Source organism: Elgaria multicarinata, chromosome 15, assembly GCF_023053635.1.
Source record: "Elgaria multicarinata webbii isolate HBS135686 ecotype San Diego chromosome 15, rElgMul1.1.pri, whole genome shotgun sequence".
Taxonomy (NCBI): Eukaryota; Metazoa; Chordata; class Lepidosauria; order Squamata; family Anguidae; genus Elgaria; species Elgaria multicarinata.
In genome coordinates, this window is record NC_086185.1 from 20,909,154 (window position 1) to 20,926,908 (window position 17,755).

Genomic DNA, 17,755 nt, shown 5'->3' on the forward strand with positions numbered 1-17,755 from the left:
TCAAAGACTGCACTTTTCTGAGCTTGCTGTGTGATTCCTGGACCAAACAACCAAAACAAAATGTGTTCGATAGCATGTGTACATTTCAAAATGGTGTGCATTTCAAAACTGTGTACATTTCAAAAATGTATACATTAAAAATGAACACAATGTGTACATTTCAAAAAGAATATGCACGGACATTATGGATTTCCTTCAAGCAGGAAACAAACTTGAAATAGACTTTAAATTGTTGTCTTCTGCTTAGAATTTCATCAAATAATTCTGGGTAATCAACCATAAATGAAAGGAAGACATAGTGCTTGAAATGTCGAAAACTCTCACTTTTTTTTTTTTTAAGTGCTTAAAAATGATGGAGACATATGGATGGATACTATCAATAACTTGTAGCATGCTCCTTTGAAACAATCATTTAAACTCACATAATTTTTTTTAATATATTAGTATTCCTTTTTGGACATTTTTCTTGATAAGCAATTTTTAAAGCATTTCTACTGTAACAAAGATCATTTACGAATTACAGCTTTGTATGTATATATGTATACATAATACACTGTTTGCCCTTATAAAGATACATTTAAACAGGAAGGGGAGGGTTTTTTTGGTGTGCATTTAGGGGGGAATGTGCAGTTGGAAATCTGATAATGTGCAGTTGAAAAAAGTGGTGAAAAAAATAAGACACGTGTTATCTGTATGTTTATTAAGAACTTAATAATAGATAATGCCATGGATGGCAGGTAACATAAATTATATTAGGATGCAGGTGAAAGAGCTCTTGATGGTTTGACTGATGTTGCTGGGTCCTGTGACAGTGTTGCCTGAATAGATGTGGGGGCAGAGTTGGCACTTGGGTCTAATGCATGGTCTGGTCCCTCTGCCCTGTGTACAGTTGCTGGTTAGCATCTGCTTCAGGTTGGGAGATTGTCTGTAGGCCAGGACTGGTCTGCCTCCCAAGACTTGTGAGAGAGAAGTGTCTGTCCTGACGGTGGGTTGGAGTTCACTGTTGCAGTGGTTTCTGCAGTGTACTTCTCTTGGTCTGTCATCCTTCCTAGGTATCCGTATGGCCCTGTCAATCTGTCTTTAAGTTTATGATGCTACTGGTGTTGGTGATAATCTGTCTGGTTGTGAAAGAGAAATAATGTGTTTGGAATGGGCGGGGGTGACTGACAGGGTATTTGTGCAGTTGGAAAATTTGCTTTTTTAAAAAAAACCGCTGCAGCAAAGGCTGGCAGCTCTGATTTCTGTGGGTCTGTGAGTCCACTCTAGGTTTCAATCAGAACAAACCAGAACTTTAAAGGAGCTGTCCAAGGTGCTGAATTCTATCCTTTCCCCAAAAAAATAGGTTCAGCACATTGGATAGTTCCTTTGAGTTATGGCTGGTTCTGACCGAAACCTGGAATGGATTCACAGCCCCATCGAAATCAAAGCCACCACTGAGAACCACATAGCTTCCTTGCTTTTGTGGGTATTCCAAGTCAGTCATTGATCATTTCTCTTAAAACCTTCCTAGGTGACAATATATAATATAATCTAAGTTAATCAGAAAAATCCTCCTGGATCATGCCTATGGCCTATGTTATCCAGGACTGTACTGTATTGTAAGACAGCATTACTGACTATGATATGGCCTTTATTCCTATGCATGTCTACTCAGAAGTAAAGCCCGATTGACTCTGATGGGTCTTACTACCAGGTAAGTGTGTATGGGATTGCAGCCTTAATCAGAACTGTTGTTATATTTTGCATGAGTTTTCTTTTCTTTTTAACCTTCAAACTAGCTCTCAGAAAGTCACATTTTGTTTTTATTGGGTCATTGGACTAAAGAACCATCATTCTTCATGACATATCACCCATTACATTCAAACATTAATTAGATTATATAAGGCAGAAATGCTTTTCATTTCTAATTATACCTACGCCACATAAGATGACCCTTTAACTTTTCTCTCTCTCTCTGTCTGTCTCTCTCTCCCCCTCTCTCTTCCCCCTCTAATATAATTAATTCTATTACAAGAATAGCATTGTTTCATGGCACTCAGAACAAATAATAATAAAATGGGATTTACTACACCTGAGCTGAAATTTCTCAGACTTTGTCAGGGGGAGGTATTGATGTTTGTGTGTTTTCACTACTGTATGAAAAAAGCAAAGCCATTTTGAAACATTTTGGTAATGTCTGCCATTTTCTTCCCCCAGAGAGAAAACATTGCCCCAGGATGATTCTCAGTCCAGGGCATTGTAAAGGATTTAAAATAGTGGCTAGGCTGCCAACACAGTTGTTACTTGCAAAGAAAGAAGCTGGGCTACTGTCACTGCAAATGATGGGCTCCATCCATGACAAATTTTGGGAGAATTTCCCCTCGCTTCTGGAGAAAATGGACAAAATGGTTCCCCCAGTGGAAGATTTTGGTAGGCCAGCTGCACACAGCTCTAGAGCATATACCCACACAGGAACATGTGATGTTTACAAATCTAAGGGCCCCTTCAAACCCCACCCATCACAACAGCGTAAGCAAAAGCTGCATTCCAGTGCTAGCACTGGCACAACACATTTTCTCATGGCAGCACTGAGAAGGACTGGCCAATGGAATTTTGGTGCCCGAGGCAAAGAACAAGATGGTGCCCCCATTCTTTGGAGAGAAGGTGATCATACTAGCAGTTGAAACTTATTTTGACACTGGCGATGACTCAGCATCCCCTTGAGGGCTAGAGTCTAAATGAGAAGACACTGGACTGACCACATGATTCATAAAGCTCTGTCCTTGAACACCTCTTCACCACCAGCACCCCAACATCTTGCACCTGAGGTGGTTACCTCAGTCTGCCTAATGGTAGGACTGGCTCTGACTGGGAACCTCACAGTAGAATCATAGAATGATAGAATAGTAGAGTTGGAAGGTGCCTATAAGGCCATTGAGTCCAACCCCCAGCTCAATGAAGGAATCCACTTTAAAGCATCCGTGACAGATGGTTGTCCAGCTGCCTCTTGAATGCCTCTAGTGTGGCAGAGTCCACAACCTCCCTAGGTAACTGGTTCCATTGTCGTACTGCTCTAACAGTCAGGACGATTTTCCTGATGTCCAGCCAGAATCTGGCTTCCTGTAACTTGAGCCCATTATTCCATGTCCAAATAGATCCAGTAGATCAAGTGTATCAAGGAAGGAGATTCTGGGATAAAGCCTTAACCTCTCTCACCTAAGTCCTTGGAATGTAATGGTGAAAGCAATTTGCAGGCAACAAGAGCAGATCACCTGTAGTTTATTCATTTATTTCTTCTATTTCTATTACACCCAAATTCACTCAATTTGCAATTTGCGCAAATTAGCAAATTATGGCTGCAATTCGCATAAATGGTGATTAAGGAAAAGGGACAGAAATATCCATGAGCTGGCCTGACTTGACATAGAGCACCATGTACATTGATGGTGCTATATAAATAAATAAATAAATAATAATAATAATAATAATAATAATAATAATAATAATAATAATAAGATCAAGTTGGGCCAGCTTTCTGGTAAGTAATCCAGAGTCCAAAGGGCAATCCACAAGGTGCTGAAAGCTTGATGAACTTCACACATAGGCCTTAGCTAGACCTGCCTGGTCTAGAGGGACAGAGGGGTGAAGATCCTATGATATCCTTCTCCGTCCTTCTCTGTGAGCCCCTGCCAAAGGGAGTTAGGCTGTGGAATGAGCTCCCCAGAGAGGTCCGCCTGGCGCCTACGCTGTATTCCTTTTGTCGCTAGCTGAAGACCTTTTTATTCTCTAAGTATTTTAACACTTAATTTTAACTTAAATTTAAATGTTACCGTTCTAACTCTGTATTTTAATCTTATATCAATTTTGTTGCGTGGTTTTATCCTGGTTGTGCTTTTTATACTGTATTTTGTATTTGTGTTTTTAGATTGTTGGTTGTTTTATTATGTTCTTCATGGTTTTAATTTTTGTGAACCACCCAGAGAGCTTCGGCTATTGGGTGGTATAAAAATGTAATAAATAAATGAATAAATAAATAAAACATTTTTATCGCAAGATCTCTCCCTCTGTTCACACACGGTGTGCAATGACCTCAGAGGGAGAGTCATCATGCCCACCATTTTGTTTTTGTTTTTTTTAAAGGAGAAGATGCGCACGAGCGCTCACGTGCAAAAAGTAAGGTTTTTGTTTTGTTTTTAAATATATTTTCCCCACTCCCCGCCCCATCCCACCCCACCCCTCATGGGCACAGTACTCCTGAGGAGCTTTGTGCCCCATGCGCGGGTCCTGGCTCCTCGCGAGGAATTGCAAGGAACCAAGACAAACCGCAACACCCAGCCACACATTCCTTTGGCAACAGCTGGGTTAGCACAGAAGCTAAATCTTCTACAGGTTAAGATTCTTTTATCAACCTGACATAACCCATTCTACAGTGTAAACTCAAGGCTATCATGTGGAGGCCAGATTTTACATTTCTTTACTTTCGGGATTCAAATTGTACTGACTTTAGTGACAGATCAGTACAAATTGAACCAATATTATTGAATTGTGACTGATAAATTCAGATCTTTCATCCCATTTGGCATATGGATATTCCATGTTGAACCATTGTTTCTTTGAGCTATGTCTTTTCTCTGTGAACTTAGGTACATGGGGATTAATTGCCCTCCAAATGAGGGATGAAACTTTTTCATCATTTTGCAGCTATTAACTTACAAATATTCTGTAATATATCAAGGAGACAATTTTTATAATCCTGTGTTGGCACAATATCTATTAAACTCTAATTGAACTTTAATGATGTGACAGATACAAAAATAACTTCTTTAATTGAAAAGACAGCATTTGAAGGCTACTGTTCGGTGTGTGCTCTGGATTTGCTGGAATTGTAATCTATATTTCTCCCACCTGCCCCATTACTCAGATACCACGCTCTTGGATAATTATATTAGCATAGTCTTTGTGCCAGCTGATGGTTGCATTAGACACAGTTGTGGGATTCTGTGAGCTGCTGGAATATTAGACTATCGGTGTCATCAAATCGAAGTTCTATGGTTTACCCACAGGCTCTTGGCATGTTGAGTTTCTGTACATTTAGTAGTTCAAATTATAATGTCTGTCCCATGGATTTCAAAGCTGAAAACTCCACTTCCATCATTCACAGGCCCCACCCTCTGTTATCTTCAAAGGTTGACTCATATCAACTGGCTTAAGGTCATTCTGTTAGGGATCAAGTTCTTTGGTCTTTTCTGAATTTAGTTAGCATGCTTTGGTTTTAAGAATGACCTTAAAGCATGTTTTACAACTTGTGTCTTATTTTATATTATATTTTTGTAAATTCATATATATAATATTAAAAAAGAATTAAGCCAAAATTCTCACCCATATGCACTGCCCAAATGCAATGGCTACAGCACAGGGCATGTCTACACCAGCCTTTTTTCCTGTGGTCATCCCTAGATCGTCGCTATGTGTCCAAATGATGCACAGGGAATCCTAGGGGCAACCAGGGAAAACCCATCCATTTTCATGGGATAACTATTTATTTATTTATTACATTTCTATACTGCCCAATAGCTGGAGCTCTCTGGGCAGTTCACAAAAATTAAAAACATTCAAAGTATAAAACAACAGTATAAAACCATAATATAAAATACAATATAAAAGCTCAACCAGATAAAAACAGCAGCAATGCAAAATCACAAATTTAAAACACCAAGTTAAAATTTATTTATAGACTGCTAAAATGCTGGGAGAATAAAAAGGTCTTCACCTGGCATCTAAAAGTATATAATGTAGGTGCCAGGCGAACCTCCTTAGGGAGCTCATTCCACAGCCGGGGTGCCACAGCAGAGAAGGCCCTCCTCTTGGTAGCCACCTGCCTCACTTCCTTTGGCAGGGGCTCATGGTGAAGGACCCCTGAGGATGACCTTAGGGTCTGGGCAGGTACATACAGAAGGAGGCGTTCCTTCAGATAGCCTGGCCCCAAGCCGTTTAGGGCTTTAAATGTTAATACCAGCACTTTGAATCGGGCCCGGACCTGGACTGGCAGCCAATGAATGCCCAGTTATCCCATTTCCCCCGTAGTTCCGGGACTATCTCAAGGACTGTAAGAGGACAGGAGGTGTGGCACATGATCCTGTCTCCTTGTGAGTAAGCATGGCACTAGGAACAGGCATGGGGAGGCTGCATGCCCTTCGGGGGTGGGGCCAGCAATTTTGTCATTCCAGGGGTGGCGGGGGAGGGGGGTTAGTCATGTTATTGTTTTGTTTTGTTTTTTAAAAAAGCTTATCTTTGTCACCCCACACACGCGGCTCCTCGTCTGAAAAAAAAAAAAGCCAACCGTGACATCCCTCTTCCCTTCCAGGACATCATGCATCCAGATGCTGGGGGGGGGGGATTGCAGAAGCAGGTAAATCCGTGATCTTGCCCCTCCCTCCCTCTACACCCTTAGGTGTAGACATGCCAATAGAGGGGTCTATATTGTAGCTTTTAAAGAGGAGGAGTCTGACTGGGGGGGGGAGATGGCTACCCTAATTCAACACCACAAACATAGCTGAATATATTATGTTTGAGCCCAGATTTTTCAGTGCTAACCGCTTAATGCTCTGGGCCAAGATGAATGAATCTGCTGTTGCCTCCTGCATTTAGTTTTGCTTAATCCCAAGTTTCTTCCCATCTGGTTGATGAAGAATATTGTGAATTTTGATAAGTTCTTCTCAAAAGAAATGACACCAACATCACAAAATGTTCCTTTGGTGGTCTTGTGGCCATAATAAATTCTATCACAAAATGTTCGTCATCCCTAGGTAAAGCCAGCTGCAGCAGGAGAGGAGGGGATGCAAAACTTTCCCTCCATCAACTTCCTTAAGGCTCCGTCCCATATCCATTTACCTGGGAGTAATTGGCCATTGAAATTAGTGGGACTTACGTTTGAGGAGATATGCATAGGATTGCACAATATGTTAATCTATATTGGGATCCAAGCCTAAAAATTCAATCCAACAAGCGTTTTACTTCACAGTCATTGCTGAGCACTCACAAATTACTCACATGTCGTCTGCCTCTCGCGCGTCTTCCGCCCCTTCTAGCCAATGTTGTGCTGCAAAAAAAAAAAACCTGATTAAGTCCGGTTGCTGCTCTCCTAACAGACTGAATGGGGCTAATTACTTCCTGTTTTCAGGAAGTGACGTGGGAGCAGCGACAGGAGAAGCAATGGGAGCTGTGCATTTGACTAGATGTGATGGAGCTTTAAATGAATAATGTCACTCACCTCTAGTTTGGTGGCAGGTCCCTGGTAGATATGTATTCAGAGGCATCAATATACAACTACCAGTCCAGGTCCATTTTCTCATCTTAGTCTTTTAACTTTCCTGTTTTAAATCTGTATTTTAAATTTCTGCTCAGTTTTATTCTGGTTGTAATTCTATATTGTGGTTTTTTTTTTTAGATTGTGGTTTAAGTTTTATAATTTAAATTATACTTTATGCTTTTAATTTTTGTGAACTGCCTGGAGAGCTTTGGCTATTTGGCAATATGGAGATGCAATGTATACATAAATAAGGAGATCTTAAGACCATCAGCTGGGATTGTTCAGTGGAGCTGTGATCCCTTTCATGGTGGTGAACCTGAATAGTATAACAATAACCAGCAGCTCAGCGGCTTCATTATTGGGGAGCAGTTGTTCTACACTTGAACTTGCAGTTGGGAGTGGTTGAAAACTCCCAATCAGGGCAGCTTAAAGTTATTTTGAATAGGTTAGGGTAGCTTGGAGGAATGGGCAAATATTTCCCCTTTAACAGACTATGGGGAAGATACATACAGGACAAATGTAAAAAAAAAGAAAAGAAATGATTGATTATGGCCCCTTTCAGACAACACGCGAAACCATGCTGCTTAACCACAAAATGGTTAATGCATTCCATTAACCATTTTGTGGTTAAGCAGCATGGTTTAGCGCAAGTGGTTCCCAAAGTGGGCAGTACCGCCCCCTTGGGGGCGGTGGGATTGCGTAAGGGGGCATTAAGAGGCAAGGGGGCAGCAGGGGGCGCTAACAAGCAAAGGGGCAGTAGGGGGGGTAGTCGAGGTGTTTTTTTCTGAGAAGCGCCTCTCCAGAAGGTCTAAAACCCAGGGACATTTTTATGGGAGAACGTAGTTTGGTCCCAAGCCATATAGGGGAAGAATCCACACATGTATTAATACCATTTAAGAAGAGTCCTTTTAATGGTGAATTGAAATGTTTCAAAAGCACCAAAACGCTAATGAAGAGACATAACCTGCTTGGTGTGCCCCGCCACGCCGGCTGCAAAACAGAGGCGTTCACTCTCTTTCCCTCCCTCCCTCAGCAAGCCTGCAGTGGGCACTTCGGATTTTGAATAAATATTCAATTAATTGTTACTGTTTTGAATTTTATTGCTATTATCTTCCTTAGTGGTTCGTTGAAAACCGCTATTCTGAATAATGCTTTTTATAGTGTAGGGTAGGGGGCACTGGGCATGAGTTTGTGGAACAAAGGGGGCAGTGACCTGAGAAAGTTTGGGAACCACTGGTTTAGCGTGTTGTCTGAACGGGGCCTATGTTACTGTCATTGTAACATAGTAACAGTAACTATGTAACAGTAACTATGTTACTATCATTTTAAACTTTTTTTGTAATAAGGCTATAGATTAGGAGAAATAATGTGCTAGGCACCATGCACTTTGGGGTTTTTTTTTGGGGGGGGGGGGCTGGACGCATGCAAATATATATATTGCATTTGTTTGTATATGTTATTTATTAAATGCGCACATGTAGACCAACAAAGCCGTTTATCTTTCTGTCAAAGTAATTTCCTGTGAGAAGGCACCTTCTGGAATGCCTATTTATTTATTTATTTATTATATTTCTATGCCACCCAATAGATGAAGCTTTGGACACTCAAGCTGCATGCCTTAAGCTGCAAGTCCTCATGAGGCTTGGAGGGGTTGGTTTGGCTGAATTGCTCTTACAAGGTTCCCTGTCTTCTGAGCTTGTTTGCCTGATTAAAGGGAAGGGAAGAAGTAGGTGGTTTACTAACTACCCCCTTCTTTTTCCTTCCCTACCTCCCCGTCTCCTCTCCTCTCCTCTCCTCAAAAAGATGTGGGATATAATGCTTCATACGCAAAGTTCAGTCGGGGCAAACTTATGCATTTGATTTCTGCTAGATGAACCCAAATTAGGTTGAGATAATTGTTTTTGTCAAAGTACTTTCTTCAACTCTGCTGTCAATCTTTCCAGCTAATTGAACTATTTCAACTTGCATCTCATTTGCATTTACTCAAAAAAAAGTGATTAAGGATTCTTAACATCACTTTGTAAAAGCTGCAATCTTATCATTTTCTGGTATTTCTTCACTATAATAAGTTGCTAGGTTTTTCCTAAGGGATACACGTTCATTTTGCAAACTATGGGCTCATCTATACCAAGCAGGATATTCCACTATGAAAGCGGTATGACAGCGGTATATAAAAGGCAGGAGCCACACTACTGTGTTATAGCAGTATTGAAGTGCACTGACAACTGTTGCAGCCCATGACACATCTACACTTTCATAATACTGTGAAAGTGGTATGAAAGCAGTATATGGTATGTGTCGTGGGTCCCAACAGTTGGTAGTGCACTTCAATACTGCTACAAAGCATTAGTGTGGCTCCTGCCTTTTATATACCGCTTTCATACCACTTTCATAGTAGAATATCCTGCTTGGTGTAGATGAGCCCTATGAGGAAATGAACTGAATGGGGTCTATTTCATTCCATTTTCATTGATTCCCAAACAGAAACAGATATGTATGGGTACATTTTTGGTAATCTCCTTCATACCCATTCATTCTTCATTCATACTATTGAGGATGGGGGTATCTTTGTCCAGCTGGGGAACTGATTTTGTCTGGGGGGGGGAACCATATTGTTGTTTTGTTGTTTTAATTTGCATCATAGTTTTCACAAAATGTCTTGGAATGGCACACATGGCTCTCAGTGGGCATTAGTTAACCACTGTCAAAGGCATCAGTAAAAAAAAAAGAGGAGGGGAGGAAAATAATACAAAGGAAAAACAACAGTAACAAGGACAACAATGGATTAAAAAGATACAGATACAAGGGAGAGGAAAACAAAAGAAGTTCAATCAATGAATAACAAAATGAATAGAATTTCAATAAAAGAACCAAAAAAGAAGAAGGTTAACAAAAAGTGAAGTAATAGGGAGAAAAAAATATTGCACTTCCCTAGTTGTTTCCTTCAAAGGTCATTTTAAACAAACATCTTAAAGAAAAGAGATCTATGTATTGGCATACAGCCTGTTGGTCAGTCTTTAGAGAATGGAGTTGGTCCGGAACAGGGAGTTGTGATCAGTCATCAGAAGACATTGCATTGATATTCCAGAAAATGCACTAGCTGTTCATAACTTTTGTGTGATGCTCAAGAGAAGGAGGGGAGGAGGAAGAGGTCATTTGAAGTCAGGTTGATTCTATTTTGTTTCGTTTCAAATGTATATCCTGTCCTCTTGGTTTCTGAGCTTTTGCTTTGCTCACAATTTAGAACAATGTTGCAGTAAGAGAAACAGTAAAGCTGAAACCAGATTGCAATCAACTGATATAATAAAACAACAACAATCCTTTCTTTCTTTCTTTCTTTCTTTCACAGCACAAACAAGAGATCTACATACATGCTGGATAAGGGTTGCCAGGAACGAGCCTCCTCTATCCATAGAAGTGTTCCCTGTGATTTAGAAGCCTGGATAATTAGGGTTTTGTGGAGAGCCTTCACAGATAGATTTTCCCTACACACAGTTGCCCTTCACACGTAGAGGGACACAAGAAGAGCCCACAGCTGAGTGAAAGAGCACATGGAGATGATCCCAGTTTCACTCTTAGGCATCTCCAGCTAGGCCCTGAAACCCTGGAGAGCTTCTGCAACTCAATGATGACAAAAATGGGCTAGATAGACCACTGATTGACTCAGAGCTAATCTACACCGGCAGCCCTTTCACAACCAAAGTGGCATGCTCCCAAATGTTCCCCGCTTCTATAATCGCCCCTCACAGTGCACAAGCGACTGATCTGTACCGCAATTAGAGGAGTGCCATTGTGGGAGCATGTGTGCCCCATTATGGCAGTTCTGCACATGTTTCAGTAGAAGTGGGTAGAGCTAGACAGATGGGTATGGGGCACAGGATTTTTTATAATTACTCATGAGGGATGTGCAGGAGCGTAAACATGCATCAATACATGGAGGGATAGAAACTCTGTTGAATATGCACTCCTGCGCAGAGATATGCTTATATATATATATTTTTAAAAAAGTGGTAAATCCCATGCACATGCTCTCACAGCTAATTGGCTGTTCGCTGAGCCCAGAACTCACGGCGAACAGCAACAACCTCACAAAGCTCCCCCTCCCCTGCAAAGGCTCCCCCTCCCCTGCAAGGCTCCCCCTCCCCTGCAAAGGCCCGCCCTCCCCTGCAAAGCTCCCCCTCCCCTGCAAAGGCTCCCCCTCCCCTGCAAAGCTCCCCCTCCCCTGCAAAGGCACACCATAAATGTTCTTCACAATGGAAGTGAGAGAGCTGGAAAAACCATAACAAAAGCAGTCAGGGATATTCCAGTAAAAGTAGGAGGTAGAGCTGAGATCATCGCAGGAGCAGGTGAACATCATATGGCCTGTTAGTGATTACTATGATACACTCCTGTAATAAATAGCTGGTGTAGACTCCTCTCAGGGTAAGGGAGCTTCCTTTGTTCTTATCAGGAGGAGGATGGCCAAGTACCAGTAGCCCATTCATCCTGGCCTCTGCTAACTCTCTCATCTCCTTTCCACACCATTAGAACATGGAACGTCAGGGTCCTTCTCAATTTATGTCCATGCTAAGTGTCCTCCAGAGCACTGGAACTCCTTCTGTGTTGGTTTCTGGTTCTCTATCGAGTGGAGGAGTGGTTTCTTCTAACCAGAACAATTTTAATAGATCAAAATGGTGTGGTTGCAGTTCTTACTAGGTATACATATGAAAGGAAACAACATTGTGCTATAACTTTCTCTTTTGAACTTGTTAGTTTTCTTAGTTGAAGTTTGTTCGGTAGAAACAACGGACATACTATGTTCTGGCTTTTTATTTTATTTTTCCCATAATTCTACGCCAATGAATTGATAATTCTTGCAATACTGTTTCTGCAAGTGCTTTAAAGGTGTTTCTTATTAGTAAATCTGAGTGTTCGTTTATGTGTGTGTGTGTGTGTGTACATACATATCCTTCCCCAATTCTTTTGGAAACTAATTGTTGAGATTTAATTCATTAAAAGTTAGTGAATTCTTTATCCTTGCTAAATTGCCAGTGTGGGCGTATGAATTGGTGTCTGCATATTTTATCATTCTTAATTGTTGAGAAGCTCATTTGCCTATACACAATTATGAAATTGTACCCATGTGTGTTTCTAGCGATGGTGGAGGGGGAGACCTTAAAATTGGTACCATATGTTTTTTGAACATCACAATCATCATTAACTGAATGATCAGGACCACAGATATTTATTAGCAGTGACATTTCATGGTTTACTTACCAGGTTATACTGCATTGGTGACATAAATAATCACAAAAGCCAATGGCTCATAGAATCAAAGCAATTTCATTTAAAAATGCATTACACCCCACAGTCTTCTGCTTCATGAGGTGCTGAAATGACAATATGGTTACTTCCTTTTGTGAGGAGGGAGTGTGTGAAAGGTGAAAATGAACTTTTAAACTGAAGGAACTGCTTTCGTTGGGTTTTTTTTTTTAAAAAAAAAAATGCTATTGTAAAATGCCCCTTTTGTAAGTTTTGAGTTTTCATGTAAGAAACGTTTTTTGTTTGTTTTAACAAAGACCTGTGAAGAATGAAGTTAATTTCATCTGCAAAACTGAAGACAAGAAAACGTAAAGTTTAGATGCCTCCCAATCTGGCTTCTAGCTTGGTTTTGGGATAGTGACAGCCTTGGTCACTCTGATGAATGACTTACAGTGAGGAAGGGACAGTGGGAGTTTGACCTTATTCCCTGGACCTCACAGAGGCCTGTGATACCATCAAACATGGTATCCTTCTGAGTCACCTAATTAGGGTAAGACATGATAGGGACAATGTACCAGTGGCTCCAGTTCTTTCTAGAAGGGTATACCCAGAAGGCGATGCTGTGGGGAGACTTGTTTCACCCTATTTGGCTTTGGGGTGCCTTGGGGCTTTACCTTATCCCTCATGTATATTATCACTCATATAGAATGGCCATCATCTGCATCACCAATAAAAGAGGATGTGAATCACCACGAAAAAGACAAAAGAGGGCGCACATTTGCATACAGTTTGTATATGCATATGAATTTATAAAATTCATTGTTATTTATTTATTTATTTATTTATTTATTTATGTCCCACATTTTTCCCTCCAAAGAACCCAAGGTGGTGTACACAATCCTCCTCCTTTCCATGTAATCCTCACAACAACAACCCTGTGAGGTAGGTTGGGCTGAGAGTCTGTGACTGGCCCAAAGTCATCCAGTGTGTTTCCATGGCTGAGTGGGGATTGGACTGAGCAGGGGGTTGGACTCGATGGCCTTATAGGCCCCCTCCAACTCTACTATTCTGTGATTCTATGATTCTATGAACCCAGATCTTCCAACTCCCGGTACAACACCTTAGCCGCTACACCATGCCGGCTCTATATGTGTATGGATTTTGAAGCCTAACTGCATTCTGGTACATATTCTGTCTGGAAAGTGTGGATTTGGTAAGTTCACACTGAAATGCAAACCAAACTAATTTCTCATCTATCACTAGACTCTACTGAAAAAGCTTATTGAAGTGGTCTGTTGTAAGCCACTGCTAGAGCCCCTTCCCCAAATTCTGCCATAGTTCAGGCTCTGTGTTGAGTCAGAATAAGTCCAATAATCATAATTTCTGTGCAGGAAGGATAAAAGCACAGAATGTGCTTGCCCGAACCACCCTTGATGTTCCTTGCCATGAAATTTTAATCTTTCAGATATTCCATTCACTTTTATTGCTGGAGATCTAACATGGATGCTTCCACATGACATTGCACTGGTGGGTTTCTCATGGAGAAGGGGGGGAAACAGCATCAAGAAAATAGAGTGGATTCATTCCTACAGGATTTTCCTTCATGATTTGTTCAACTGGTTGAATGCAATTTTGCTGGGAGAAACCAGATGAAAATGTTGTGAATGGAAACCTGCAAATTTAATGGATGCTAAGATCAGGCCTGCCAACTTTGGGATGCATCGGGAAGGGTTGGTGTGGGAGACCTGCAAACAAACTCTTGGCAGGAGTTTTTCTGGGCAGCTCGTTATATCCTGGATGGAAGAAAGAGATGTGATGCAGGACAGGAGATTTAAGAATGTAAGAGGGCCATGATAGAACAGACAAAGGGTCTTCCTAGTCCTGGGCCACATCTACACCAAGCAGGATAGAACACTTTGGCCTTAGCTAGACCTAAGGTTTATCCCGGGGTCATCCCGGGATCATCCCTGCCTGCTCCCAGGATCCCCTGTGTGTCATTTACATGAACAGGGATGACCCCGGGACAATCCCGGAATAAACCTTAGGTCTAGCTAAGGCTTTTGAAAGCACATTGAAAACGATATATGGATTGTGTCCTGGGCCCCATACCAATATAAACTGTTATAAAGCAGTAGTGTAGGTCCTGCCCCGCTTTCTGTCTACACAGTAGTCAACCAGCTGCCTGTAGAAAACCACAAGCAAGACGTGAGTGCAACAGCATTGTCTACTCATGTTCCGCATCGACTGTTGTATATGAGCATAATGCCTCCAATACTGGAGGTAGCACGTAGTCATCAGGATAGTAGCCATTCATAGCCTTCTCCTTCATGAATTTGTCCAACCCACTTATAAAGCCATCCAAATTGGTGGCCAGCACTACATCTTGGGGCAATGAATTCCATACTTTCCCTATGTAGTGTGTGAAGAAGTACATCCTTTTATCTGCCCTAAATCTCCCACCAATCAACTTCATGGGATGAACTGGAATTCTCGTATTAGGGAAGAGGGAGAAAAAGTGACTTCCTATTCATTTTTTCTGCATCATGCATAACTTGTACACCTCTAGCATGTATCTCCCTCTCTTGACTTTTCTCTAAGCTTTCCTGCATTGAGCAAGGGGTTGGACTCGATGGCCTTATAGGCCCCTTCCAACTCTACTATTCTATGATTCTATGATAAACTATCACAAACCTTGAGCATGTCTACACCAGCCATTTATTCTGGGATCATCCAGCGATCATCCCTGTGCATCCAAATGACACACAGGGAATCCCGGGGGCAGGCAAGGATGATCAATTTATTTCCCTGGGATAATCCTTAGGTGTAGAGAGGGCCCTTGAAACCTTTCCTCTTAGGAGAGATGCTCTTTTCTGCAGTTTTCCCAACTTTACAATATCACTTTTTTATATGTGGTGATCAGAAATGTACACAGTATTCTAAGTGTTTGTTTAAGGGCAGTTTGATACTGATAGTTTCATTTTTCATTCCTTTCCAAATTATGCCTAGAACCATCATTGGATCTGTGTATGTTTTTCCTTTCTTTTCTTTGTCCATCTTATTGCAACCAGAGTTGGTTGTGTCTTATTTCTATTACAATAATGATGTCACAGGAGTGGGCATTAAACTCACAATACATGTATATATCTTTCTTCTTCAAAAGGAGGTCATAGAAGCTTCACAGAAAGGGTGATTTAAATTAACACACAGGACTTTGTCAGTGGGAGCACCCAGCTTCTGAAGTAGCATCATTGGAGGTATTTGCTTTATGTCTGCACTTTTTTTATTTCAACTCCAAATTAAAACTATTTTAATTGGAATGTATTACTGTATTTTTAATTCTGTAGTGTAAAACCAGATGGGATAGGAGGTAGAAAACACAGATATTAGCCCCTTTCAGAGTTCCCAGCTACTTTGGCCCAGTTCTATTCGAGAGATGGCAAATAATAGGTAGAAATGTATGCTATATTATTTAGAACTTTCAAAAAGTTACAGACTGTAAAATAAATTACCCTCTCATTCTGCATCTACCAAACTCAGTGTTTGCTTCTCACCTTGATGATAAGATCTCTCTAATCCACAGAATCAGAGCTATAATAATTTCGTAATTATAACTTGGTTTTTATAGCCATAGAAGGGCAGATATATCTTCAAAATTAAGTAACTCTGACCTGAAATATTTATAACATATTATTAACCATCCCCTGTTGTTAAATCATACTGTGGCCTCATGCTCTACATCAGAGAAACATTAATCTCTGAAATGGGGGTTATTCATCTAATAAGCGTTTTTCATCTAACTTCAGCTCTGTGGGACTTAGCTACTAAGGATTAGTTTGTTGCTACTAGAAGATGTATTCATAATCACCAGTATGTCTACAAAGTTAAGTTAGAAACTTCTTCTTTTTTGCATTACGTTGTAGGAACATCAGTAGCATCCGCAGTGAAATTCCCCTTTTGATATTAAAACCAGAAGCTTTTGTGATAACTTTTGTCATGAGACTTATTTTTCAAGACTTCATGAAAATCAGAACAGTATTGCTTCTTTGGCCATAGCTAAACAGAGCAAAATCCTGGGGCAATCCCCGGGATCATCCCTGTGCATTCACATGACACACAGGGGATCCCAGGATCAGGGAGGGATGATCCCTCTCTTGCCTCGGGATCTCACCCTACCCTTTGAGCCCAGTTTTTCTGCGGTCCCGGGCTGATCCCAAGACTGCGGAATGTGTAGCCAGGTGTTGAGGTTTGTCCCAGTTCCTCACGAGGAGCCGGGACCCTCACATCGGGGGTGGGGTGGGGGAAGCAGTTTTTTTAAAACAACAACAACAACAACAACATACCTTTTGCGCACAGGCAATTGTGCACATCTTCTTCTTTAAGAAAAAAACCAAAATGGCAGGAGCGACACCTCTCCCTCTAATGTCATTGCACACCGCATGTGAACAGAGGGAGAGATCTCGCAATAAAAATATTGTGAGATCTTCACCCCTCTGTCCCGCTAGACTGGTAGGTCTAGCTAAGGCCTTTGTCCCAGGAAATCTAGGTGCAAGTTGGATTCTCTTTTGCATCTAGCAGAGACTCATCATTAAATCTGCCAAACATTTGCTATACCACATGTTAAATTTGGGCTCCTCTATCTTGCACACATTCTCCAATCCCAACCTAATTCAGGAATGTATGAGAAATTCCCTTCGTGGACCCAACCCCAATCTACTGTCAAAGTCCATCCATTTCTGAGCATATGATGATTTACGGAGCAAAACATGTTGGAAAAATGTGCATGAAAAATGCATACATTTGAAGGATGCACACAAATGTACTTTAGTCAATGTAAAATTTTAAAAAAGCTCACATTTAAAAATGTGTTTTTTTTAAAAAAAAAATGTACATGAAAATATGCACACATTTTAGTTTGGAAAAAAAATGAACCTCACAATTTGATATATGTAGATGCCTGTTGGAATGATCTCCAAGGTGGGACTTAGAGAAACCCGTTTCCCGCCCAACCAATGGTTTGGGCGGGAAACGGCTGTTGTGGGCCGGGTGGGGCAGGAAGGAAGACGGCTTACGGCGCTGATAAAAGGTGGCCGTGCCCAGTGCGTCGGCCTCTTTCGATTTTGGCTCCCACCCACCCGCCTAGTTCCAGTCACTCCCTTTTGGGGGGAGGGCTAAGTAGGAATTTTTCCAATAATGGTTTTTGCCTACTTCATACTGGTAGAGTTAGCA